This window comes from Hyperolius riggenbachi, chromosome 4 (assembly GCF_040937935.1).
Source record: "Hyperolius riggenbachi isolate aHypRig1 chromosome 4, aHypRig1.pri, whole genome shotgun sequence".
Lineage (NCBI taxonomy): Eukaryota > Metazoa > Chordata > Amphibia > Anura > Hyperoliidae > Hyperolius > Hyperolius riggenbachi.
This window is the reverse complement of record NC_090649.1, coordinates 413,764,019-413,776,473: the sequence shown is the minus strand read 5'-3', so window position 1 is coordinate 413,776,473 and position 12,455 is coordinate 413,764,019. Positions and strand designations below refer to the sequence as shown.

Sequence of the window (12,455 nt, the reverse complement as noted above, 5' to 3'; positions counted from 1 at the left end):
GTTGATTAAAAGTATGTAACATGAAATTCGTCTCATAACTGCCAACGCTTAGGAATTTTACAAGACAACTGAAGTGAGAAGGATATGTAGACTACTATATTTATTCCCTTTAGACTAAAACTAGTCCTTGGTAAGAGTACTTGTAAAAGGTACAAACCGGAACAAAGAACATCTATCAGGCCCTAGGCACTGTAAGTGTGGGTACATGTAAGAATGATGTGCAGGTACTCTGCAGGGAAATGAGGAGATTGTAAACAGACAACACCTCTGTGTTCAATGTGCACAGCATTCTCAGTGGATTCCCTGCAGCTCTGTGGGGAGTGCATATGTAGATTATAGTACTACTGTGTAACAAAGTAAACCTGAGACAGATGAAATTAAAGTTTTATACATACCTGGGGCTTCCTCCAGCCGCCTTCAGGATAATCAGTCCCTCTATGTCCTCCTCCACCACCTGGATCTTCTGCTATGAGTCCAGGTACTTGAGCCAGTCAGGCGTAGTGCGCATGCACACACTCCGCCGCCAGGAGCATACTACACCTGTGCAGCACTATTGCGCAGGTGCAGAATGTTCCTGGCTGTGGGAGCGGCATGCGGCCGGACAGCGCTGACTGGCTGAATTACCAGGACTCGTAGCAGAAGATCCGGGTGGTGGAGGACAGCGAGGGACTGATTAGCCTGAAGGGGGCTGGAGGAAGCCCCAGGTATGTATAAAACTTTACTTTTCATCCGTTTCAGTTACCCTTTAATTTGTAGTCACCAAACCAAATTTTAATAACATATCACATTATTTGATTTCATCAGCAAAGGGAGTGCATACATTTGCATAAATCAGCATCAATGCAGAATTATTTCCATCTCGTTGACCATCTCTATTAGTGACACAGCTACACATCAGGCTTTATTCTTACAGCATAGATGTTATTCAGTATATATAAGAGATTCCTGTGTACACATCATATATACAGTCACAATCAGATATGTATATCTGACCTTAAAAATACGGGGACTGCTGCACGCAGCGCATATGATGGGAACGGTAGAAGGGCTGTCTATGCCCTTCTACCGTTCTTGCGTGTCGCACACTATACGCGCTGCCAAAATGCGCACGGCAGCGCGTATAGTCTGAACGAGGCCTTAAAAATAATTCTTTGCATAATATCCCACCTAAAGAAAGCCTAATTGGTGGCGAAAAAAACAAGATATAGTTCATTTCATTGCGATAAGTAATGATAAAGTTATAGACGAATGAATGGAAGGAGCGCTGAAAGGTGAAAATTGCTCTGGTGGTCAAGGGGTAAAACCCCTCAGTTGGGAAGTGGTTAAATTTGTAAATAGTGATAGATGCAAAACGGAAAAAATGCACCTTTATTTCCAAATAAAATATTGTCGCCATACATTGTGATAGGGACATAATTTTAACGGTGTAATAACCGGGACATATGGGCAAATACAATACGTGAGTTTTAATTATGGAGGCATGTATTATTTTAAAACTATAATGGCTGAAAACTGAGAAATAATGATTTTTTTCGTTTTTTCTTATTCTTCCTGTTAAAATGCATTTTCAGTAAAGTGGCTCTTAGCAAAATGTACCCCCCAAAGAAAGCCTAATTGGTGGCGGAAAAAACAAGATATAGATCAGTTCATTGTGATAAGTAGTGATAAAGTTATAGGCTAATCAATGAATGGGAGGTGAACATTTCTCAAGTGAAAACGACGGAACGCGAATGGGTTAACCTCCTTGGCGGTTATTCCAAGCTAGGGTCGTGGCAGAAAAACGCAGCTAAGAGCGGTGATCCCGACCTCTGTTCAGGGTAGCCGCCGGAGGCTGAATGCAGAGCAATGCACGCAGCAGGAGCGTTTCTACATACCTCCCGGGGATCCCGCCGTAGGCCGGCATTCTTCCTCTCCTCCAGGGCTCTGCTTCCTGCTGGTGATATTGCGACGACAGTGAGCAATTTCACTTTAGAGTTGCAGCGCCACCCGGAGGATGGAAGCATAACTACAGCGCTGGAGCCAGGGAAGTGAGTGATTGAATAACTTCTGCAGATCTCCCATGCAGCATGATTTTTTTTTCCAGGTTTTAGGGTCTGAAAGGATGCAAAAAAAATTGCACTGGAAAGAATCATAACGCCAAGGGGATTAAAGATTATTATGCTGCTGCGTATCTTTTAGAGCAGAGAGGATGTGCTGAGTTCAGGTATTTAACATAGGGTGTCAGAGATTGCACTATGTCATACACAAAACCAGGTATAAAATGCATGGCGGGGGGGTTGGACACCTTGCCAAATGCTTACAATCTAAAGGGGAAATCCAGAACAAATTTGCTGGTTCAGTAGGCCAGGTTTAGCCCACGGGACAGAGGTGACACGACACGTATGGGCTAATGCTGCCTCCACCCCCTCCAAATTGTCACCTACTGTGAAGGGTTAGTTTGTTTTTGTAAGAAAAAAATGGCATTGGGGGGGGGGGGGGAGCCTACACACTGGAGGCCAGCTGATTGAAAGTCTTCAGGGGCAAAGATAACATCTGGCAGGGAAATGCATATATATTCAATGGAGGGTGACTTGTCACACTTTCCAACTGATCTGGCAGATTGTTAAAGAGACTCCGTAACAAAAATGGCATCCTGTTTTTTATCATCCTACAAGTTCCAAAAGCTATTCTAATGTGTTCTGGCTTACTGCAGCACTTTCTACTATCACAGTCTCTGTAATAAATCAATGTATCTTTCCCCTGTCAGACTTGTCGGCCTGTGTCTGGAAGGCTGCCAAGTTCTTCAGTGTTGTGGTTCTGCTATGAACTCCCCCCTTCCAGGCCCCTCTATGCACACTGCCTGTGTATTATTTAGATTAGGGCAGCTTCTCTCTTCTCTTTTACAAGCTGGATAAATCGTCCTCTGAGCTGGCTGGGCTTTCACATATGGAGGAATTACAGACAAAGGCAAAGCTGTTTGCATGAAGAAACGAGCAGCCTGAAACTTCAGTGCATGAGAGCTGAAGGGGGAAAGAAACACACAAATGATCTCTTGAGATTCAAAAGGAAGGGTGCACACAGCCTGCTTGTGTATGAATGTATTTTCTATGTGTGGACATACTGTACATCAACCTACTTCCTGTTTTGGTGGCCATTTTGTTTGTTTATAAACAAACTTTTTAAAACTGTTTTTAACCACTTTTAAATGCGGCGAGGAGCGGCGAAATTGTGACAGAGGGTAATAGGAGATGTCCCCTAACGCACTGGTATGTTTACTTTTGTGCGATTTTAACAATACAGATTCTCTTTAACCCTCCTGGCGGTTTGCAAAAAAATCGCCAGGGGGCAGCAAATCTTTTTTTTTAAATTTTTTTCATGTAGCGAGACAAAGTCTCGCTACATGATAGCCGCTGCTCAGCGGCATCCCCCCAGCCCCCAGCGGCATCCCCCCAGAACGGGATCTCCTGGAGGGCTTCCCCCGTCGCCATGGCGACGGGCGGGATGACGTCATCGACGTCGTGCCGTCAGAGGGGACTCCGATCTGCCCCATAGCGCTGCCTGGCACTGATTGGCCAGGCAGCGCACGGGGTCTGGGGGGGGGGGGGGGCGGCCGCGGCGAGAGGAATTGCGGCGGATCGGCGGGTAGCGGCGGCGATCGGGCACTGCACGCAGCTAGCAAAGTGCTAGCTGCGTGCAGCAAAAAAAAAATTATGCAAATCGGCCCAGCGGGGCCTGAGCGGTGCCTTCCGGCGGCATAGCCCGAACTCAGTTCGGGCTTACCGCCAGGAAGGTTAAGGGACCAAAACAAATGTTCCAACACTCCAACACTGGAGGTGGTGACTTCTTAGTCTAAAGGTGGCCACACACGATACAATAAAATGATCCGATTTTACAGCAATTTGATAAAACCGATCGGATCTCCCGAAAGAATCGAAAGCTTTTTTTCATTCGACTGAAAAATTCGATCGATCGGATTTCCTGTTTTTTCTCTCTCCGGAATGCCAGATATTTTTCTTCAATTTCTCTAAAGATTGTATGGTGTGTGTTAGATTGTCAATTTATTAATATACCACACCCTAGCAATTTTGTCAGAGTTTCCAATCATTTTTATCCAGGGCTGTGGAGTCGGTACAAAAATCTTCCAACTCCTCAGTTTCTGAAACCACGACTCCAACTCCGGGTACCCAAAATTGCTCTGACACCGACTCCTTAGTCTAATACTTAACAGGGCTGTGGATTTTATACAAAAATCATGCGACTCAGACTCCCGACTCCTCAATTTCTGAAACCACGACTCCAACTCCAACTCCGGGTGCCCAAAATTGCCCTGACTACGACCCCACAGCCCTGTTTTTATCACAATTGGGGAAAAATGTAACAGGTGTGTGGTACATTGGTCATATTTTTGGAATGTTACAACCAGTCTGAAAAATTTATTGCAATTCTTAAATTGAACAGATATTTAAAAAATTGTATGGTGTGTGGCCACCTTAATACTTACCAGAGCTGCAGAGATGGTACAAAAATCATCCAATTCAGGTTATGAAACCTCAACTCCAGGTACCCAAAAAGGCTCCGACTCCACAGCCCTGGCCGCAGCATACAACTGATCAATAACTGATACATGTATTGATCAATCGTGCTGGAAAAGCTCAGATCAATGTGGTTGATTGGGTGTGTGGCGGTAACGGCATGCGATACCATGCCAAGTGATAGACGCAACAACCGTCAGCTGTGCCCAAATGTAAATGTGCACCCCCTCATTAAAATAATTTACCTGTCCATTGTTGCCACTAGTGTGCAGGCTTCCATCTCCTGCATTGGCACCACCCGTGGCTGCTGCCGCATAGCGTGTTACATCACCCGCATGCCATACAGCAGTAGTCACATGAAGCACAGCTGGACACTTGCAGCAGTTACGCAAGGTACTTTAGAAGCTGGGGGGCCACAGCGATGGAGGTGGTATCACAAGGACAATTCCTGAAAGATTTCATGCTGCAATCGATCATGAATTGGCCTGCCTCTTGGTCGATCTGCCCATACATTGCAAGATGTAAGAACATCTTTCTTTTACACAACTGCTATTTCAATTAAGAAAGGGAAGAATGGTAGATTTAACAGCTAAACAGACAATGCTGAATAGCATAAAAAAGAAGGCCTGAATTAAGACTACAATGACATGATGGGTGCTGTTGAGTGTTCCAAATAAACTAATTTTGTTAAATTTGATCTGCAAATAAAAGTACTGTAGAATGTATTAGCAAAATTATAGGAAGTGTTATGTTGGTTCAGTGATTTTCTACCGGTGAAGGATTTCTGACCTGGTAATTTGTGTATCCTTTACAGATTTCTTGGGAAACGACATAATTTCAGGCACTAGTCTACTTTAGGTGACCCAGCAGGAAACAGCTCTCCAATCACAGCACCCTCTACAGCACAAATCTTGTGATTAGCCAAATAGTGTGGGCATAGTTTACTACAAACTATCTGAAACCCAGCAGCTCGAGAGGGGCCTGTCCACCCAATCACTTAGCGGAATTTCCCTATGGAGGTTTCCTGATGGGTACCCTAGAAGACTAGCGCTGTCATTTTGGTATACAAAATATTGATTCATTATTGGTACCTGCAAACTAATGCAAAACTATGATCTTCCTATTCACAAGACTAGAGGACTGAAAAAAAGGTAGTTCGCTTGGAGTAATAATGTGCATAGAAACAGTCCTAAAGCCTCATACTCACCACCCAAATAGTCCAGCGACGGCCCCTTGACAGCGGTCATTAAAGGATACGTCCAGAAAAAAACAAACAAAAGAATACACTTACCTGGGGCTTCCTCCAGCCCCTGGCAGCTGTCCTGTGCCCTTGGCGCAGCTCCGGGTTTTCTCCCCAGTACCGATGACGTCATCAGGACTGCACTGCGCAGGTGCAGAACTACTGTGTCTGTGCAGTACAGTCCTGAAGACATCTGCGGTGGAGCGCATAAGAAACCGATCCGACAAGGTCGGCTTCTGCAGCGGAGAAGACCGGGAGCCATCGTAGCTGCGGCAAGGGCACAGGACGGCTGCCAGGGGCTGGAGGCAGCCCCAGGTAAAGTGGAGTTGGTTTGTTTTTTTTTTTTCCCTGAATGTATTCTTTAAGTGGTGCCTTTTCCTACACACTACAGGTGCGAACAGGAAGTCAACCAATCGCAGTAACTTTGCGCAGAGTTGTCGGGGGATCTTAAAGATGATCCGCAGTGACGGTTACCGTTGCATGACACTAAGTGATGCTTGTGTGATCGTGCGATTGTTCCTAAGACGCAAGATCCTGGAAACTGTTGCTCACCAATAAATAAAAAATTTAAAAAAGTCAGTCGAGAAAATCACCACGTGGGTACACAGCATAAGACGCAATTTGTGCAATGAAGCTTTTGCAGTGTTAAGTCTGCATGTGAAATCAAGTGCTGATGAAAACAGTAAGTTTGCTATATATAATCAAACCCAAGTTAAGTGTTATAAATAAAACTTTACTGCTCATTTACTCCTGAGAACAACACCACTTGAGAATATCAACCATCGTGCGCGTGGTCAGCATTACTGTAATAATAAACTAGTTCAAACCTGCCTGTCCAAAGTCAATTCAATGTGCTGCAAGGACTGATAAAGAATACTCCTCTTGGTGTGGTTATCAAATCCACAGAGATACATCAGCCAAAGCAAACAATAGTCAATGGGTTTGAGCCTCTGATGTGTGAAGTAATTAAGATCAATCATGTAAATATACAGTCGCGCCAGGAGACACTCTCCTATTGGTCAGCAAAGCTGTCATATGGAAGGGCCAACAGACAAGCTTGATAAGTAGGAGATTCCCTCAAGACACTAAGCAAATGCACTAATTAGCATATTTCTCAGGGCATGGCACTACAGTACCACAATTGTACACAGTCCCAGTTAACTCTCATATTGGTCAGTAAAGCTGTCAATTGTAAGGGCCAACAGACACACTTGATAGGTAGAGTGGAAGATTTCCTCTGGACACTAAGCAAAGGGACTAATCAACATATTTTCCTGGACATGGCTTAGCACTGTAGTGAAATCTATGTAGATAAGGGACTATGTAGATATGCAACCAGTCCACGTTATCCATGTTTACTAAAAGGTCACTTTTATTCCCTCGCTGGCTATGGCCACCTTCCAGTCCATACAGAGAATCAGGCAGCTCTATGACAGGTGCTGATCGCGGATGTTTATAGAGTAGGCCTCATCTGCAGGGCACGTGAGCCCCTCTGTGCCGCAGGTAGCAGCAGCGCTGGTCTGTGCGTCTCCCTCGCAGTTCGCGCACACAGCAGCCTCTCCCTGCCCCGCCCTCTCGGCACGTGACGGAGCTCTCCTCACACACTGAAACATTTCTGGAAATTTCCACTCCGCCGCCAACAACACGGGAGCCCAATGTGCTCCCCTCTGCGCGGGACCGACTCTTACGCGAGTTCCTTGAAAGCCAGAGGCCTGCTGGACAATAACCTCGGCCTACCTCCCACTCGCTGGAGGGAAAAGCAGCAGAAGCCCCCAACACACAGTCACGGCCAGCCCGCAGCCACCACGTGGGGCTCGGCACACCCCCCCCCCCCCCCCCCCCCGCTCCAGTCACGTACACTCGGCCCCCCATAACACAGTATGATATATAACTCCAGGCTATCATAGAACGTAACTGGTTAAAAAGTCGTCAGAGGGACTACAACTCCCAGCATGCCCTCGCCCAGTCTGCAGCAGCCACTTACCGAGAGCGGGCGGCCTCCTCCTCAGCGCTCGGCACGGAGTAGAAAGTGGTGGAAATCCAGAGGCGACGGCTTCACATAGAAAAGGCCTCAGGCGGGAGCCCTCTGTGTACGGCGCCTTTATGATCGTCTTTCAATGAATGGGGAGGGGGGAGGAAGTGAGGAGTTTCCGGGCCTAGGCCTCACACGGCACACAAACAGTCAATACTAGTCTAATGAATGGCTGGTGAGACTGTCTCCGGGCGGGGGGCCCTGGCACATTGGAAAGCAGGTTTCCCGGGAAGTAAGCTGTGAGGTAAGCCGTGTTTTCAGTGGACTCGCCGTGCTTCAGGCGCTGTGTAGCGGACAGGCGCGCTGAAAGAGGCGCTGCTTCTACTCTAGTGCCACACACTCGCAACCGGCTGAAACCGGTTCAGACTGGGACGTTCCATCTCCGTTTAGTTCTCAAGCCCATGGCGCCGCCGAGCGTTTGGAAACCTGCGTAACTCCACCCTCTCTCGGCTCCCATTGGCTGAGAGGCTGCCCTGGAGTGTGCTGGTTCGTCGGCGGGTATGCCTGTCAACGAAGTGCGAGTGAACGCCCCTTTTTGCCCTGTTTTTTCATTTTTTTATTTTAGCTCATCGCCGCGAAGCGACTGTAGTGAGGGGCTGAGGTGACGTAGTGGACAGGCTGCGAGGTGCTGGTTGGCCAAAGGGGGATGCCAGTCAGGGGGGGGGGAGGTTTGGTTGCCGTGGAGACAGGACCTTTTCCCCGCCACAGTTCGCTCTGGGCTGCTGTTGCTGCGAAGCTTTGGCGCCTTGTGATATAGGAGTGTGTTCAGCACTCAGCAGTGATAACAAGGACCCTTCGCCTGGGATGGTCAAGCTGCCAGCTATTTGTCCCATATTACTGCAGGGCACCTGTTCCTTCTGCTCTACTCCTAGCTAAATCTGGTCGGATGTGTTGCCTAGGTGGATCTGGAGATATGAACTCGACTGTGAAAACTGTTGAATGATAGTAAACAAAACATCCTTTGCTGATGTCTACACTAGCCTGTAGAGTAGATCGTAAGCTCGCAAGGGCTGGGACCACCTCCTAGTGTTTCCTATTCTGATGTAATTTTATCATGTGAACATGCAGTGCAGTTTCTAGGCTAAAATGCACCCAGGGCGAGGGTGTAAAAATTGCGCCCTCCCCCGAAGCAAGGTATGGGTGCCCGCAGTGTAGGTTAGCCAGGTCTAGTTGCACTTAGTATAGATTCCCCCAGAATAGGTACCCCAGTATAGGTAGCCAGCTATAGGTCCCCCCAGTATAGGTAGCCAGGCATAGGTGAGCCAGTATAGTTGCCTCCGGTATAGGTTAGCCAGGTAGGTGCCTCCAGTATAGGTAGCCAGTATAGTTGCCCACAGTATAGGTTAGATAGGCAGGCGTCCCCGGTATAAGTTAGATAGTTAGGTGTCCCCAGTACAGGTTAGCTAGGTGGGTGCCTCTAATATAGGTAGCCAGAATAGTTGCCCTCCCGCATAGGTTAGATAGGTAGATGCCCCCAGTATAGGTTAGTTAGGTAGGTGCCTCCAATATAGGTAGCCAGTATAGTTGTCACCTGTATAGACTAGCTAGGTAGGTTAATGCTCCCACTATAGGTTAGATTGGAAGTTGCCCCCCAGTATAGGTTAGGAAGGTGCCCCCCAGTATAGGTTAGATAGGTAGCTGCCCCCCAGTATAGGTTAGATTAGGTAGCTGCCCCCTCAGTATAGGTTAGATTAGGTAGCTGCCCCCCAGGTTAGATAGGTAGCTGCCCCCCAGTATAGGTTAGGTAGGTGCCCCCAGTATAGGTTAGATAGGTAGCTGCCCCCCAGTATAGGTTAGATAGGTAGCTGCCCCCCAGTATAGGTTAGATAGGTAGCTGCCCCCCAGTATAGGTTAGATTAGGTAGCTGCCACCCAGTATAGGTTAGATTAGGTAGGTGCCCCCCAGTATAGGTTAGATTAGGTAGGTGCCCCCCAGGATAGGTTAGATAGGTAGGTTCCCCCAGTATAGGTTAGATAGGTAGGTGCCCCTCAGTATAGGTTAGATAGGTAGTTGCCCCCCAGTATAGGTTAGATTAGGTAGGTGCCCCCTCAGTATAGGTTAGATTAGGTAGGTGCCCCCCAGTATAGGTTAGATTAGGTAGGTGCCCCCCAGTATAGGTTAGATTAGGTAGGTGCCCCCCAGTATAGGTTAGATTAGGTAGGTGCCCCCTAGGATATGTTAGATAGGTAGCTGCCCCCAGTATAGGTTAGATAGGTAGCTGCTCCCCAGTATAGGTTAGATAGGTAGTTGCCCCCCAGTATAGGTTAGATTAGGTAGCTGCCCCCTCAGTATAGGTTAGATTAGGTAGGTGCCCCCAGTATAGGTTAGATTAGGTAGGTGCCCCCCCATTATAGGTTAGATTAGGTAGGTGCCCCCCAGTATAGGTTAGATTAGGTAGGTGCCCCCCAGTATAGGTTAGATTAGGTAGCTGCCCCCCAGTATAGGTTAGATTAGGTAGGTGCCCCCCAGTATAGGTTAGATTAGGTAGGTGCCCCCCAGTATAGGTTAGATTAGGTAGGTGCCCCCCAGGATACGTTAGATAGGTAGGTGCCCCCCAGGATAGGTTAGATAGGTAGCTGCCCCAGTATAGGTTAGGTAGGTGCCCCCTCCATCACAGCGCCCCCCTCCCAGCAGCGCCCCGGGCGGCGGCACGCCCCACACGGCCGTGGAAACGGCCATGTGAACATGCACCAGTGTTCAATAAGGGAAAGAGGCGCCCTGATTTGAATAAAAGCTTTTAAAACCAGTTTAAAAACGAAAAAGAAAAATGAGGTATCTTACCTCAATGGCGAAATCTCTGTAAACTTACAAAAGATTTTTATTTGAGCACAGGCAACGCGTTTCGCGGGTCTGAGCCCGCTTCCTCAGGCCAATACAGTGTACCTAATCCCAAAAATCCATAAGAATGCCAACAAACCACCTGGACGCCCAATTGTAAGTGCTATAGGTGGGCCCACAGAGAAGATAGGCAAGTGGTTGGATACAAAATTAAAAGGATTAGTGATGTCCCTTCCATCATTTGTCCAGGACTCCACCGATGTGTTAAAATTGCTGAATGAGCTGAGACTCGGCCCGGATGACATCCTTGTGGGGATTGACGTGGAGAGCTTGTACACGTCGATCCCCCACGAGGTTGGCATCGGGGCTGTCCGGTTCTTCCTGGAGGATGAAAATCCCGATTTTGAAACCCACAACTCCTTCATTGTGGATGCGATGCGATTTGTGCTTGAGCACAACTGCTTCATGTTTGGAAGCTCCCATTATAGGCAGGTGCGCGGCACTTCGATGGGGGTGGCTTGCGCACCTGCCTATGACTGTCTCCATCTAGGCTAATGGGAGCGCCAAGATGTATACCCTCTCCCAGAATATAAACAGCATGTACGACTGGCTGCGTTTTATTAATGATGTGCTGGTGGTGTGGGGAGGGAGGGAGTGAGCAGGAGCTTGAAGCATTTATGCGCCGTTTGAATAATAATACGCGCAACATCACACTTACCTTTACCTCAAACAGGACAGAACTGTCCTTTTTGGATCTGCGGATCCGTAGGGATGGTGATGTTGTGCATACCTCGACGTATCGCAAGCCCACTGTGGGTAACACGCTCCTTCATGCCACCAGCCATCATCCACAGCATCTCAAGACGGGAATACCGTACGGCCAGTTTCTGCGATTGCGCAGAAACTGCTCAGCGGAGACTGATTTTGCGCATGAATCTCTTGAACTATATGATCGTTTTCGTGAGAGGGGGTACCAACATGGAGCACTATGTGCCAGCCTTGAGAGAGTCCTAGAGCGCCCGAGGGGGGACTTGTTGGAGAAAAACGGGAAACATCTAAAAGGTTCGAGAAAAGAGGAGGCTCCTCCTCGTTTTATCACACCCTACAACTCCAATTGGGGAAAGATCCGTGAAATACTCACTAGACACTGGCCAATTCTGGAAAATGACCCCGTCCTTAATAAAATAGTGGGAAATCGCCCCTTGTTAGTTGCTAAAAGAGCCCCAAACCTAAGGGACGCACTGGTCCAATCACAATATATCCCCACAGAAAAAACAGCTTGGTTGGGAAAAAGTAGGACCGTGGGTATGTTCAAATGTGGTAAGTGTGTTGCCTGTGATAGAGTGATGCCCTCTAAATCATTCACTGATGCCCAGGTAGGAAACATTGGACAATAAAAAGTTTTATAAATTGTGACACCGAGTGGGTCATCTACCGCTTAGAATGCCCATTAGAGTTGGGCCGAACCTCCGATTTTAGGTTCGCGAACCGGGTTCGCGAACTTTCGCGGAAGGTTCGGTTCGCGTTAAAGTTCGCGAACCGCAATAGACTTCAATGGGGATGCGAACTTTGAAAAAAAAAAAAAATTATGCTGGCCACAAAAGTGATGGAAAAGATGTTTCAAGGGGTCTAACACCTGGAGGGGGGCATGGCGGAGTGGGATACACGCCAAAAGTCACCGGGAAAAATCTGGATTTGACGCAAAGCAGCGTTTTAAGGGCAGAAATCACATTGAATGCTAAATGACAGGCCTAAAGTGCTTTAAAACATCTTGCATGTGTATACATCAATCAGGGAGTGTAATTAAGGTACTGCTTCACACTGACACACCAAACTCCACTGAACAGAACAGGTATGCAGTGGCGGGTTCACTGAACAGAACAGGTATGCAGTG

At 47.6% G+C, this 12,455-nt stretch overlaps 1 protein-coding gene across 1 annotated transcript in view; it reads right to left on the bottom strand.

Annotated features, from left to right (window-relative positions):
* The window catches only part of XPO1 (exportin 1), a 101,648-nt gene extending 93,410 nt beyond the window's left edge, over positions 1-8,238 (bottom strand). The window contains exon 1 of the mRNA XM_068232383.1: positions 7,736-8,238. The gene's annotated coding sequence lies outside the window, so the exon portion shown is untranslated. The remainder of the gene's footprint in view (positions 1-7,735) is intronic.
* Between the last annotated feature and the right edge of the window lie 4,217 nt (positions 8,239-12,455).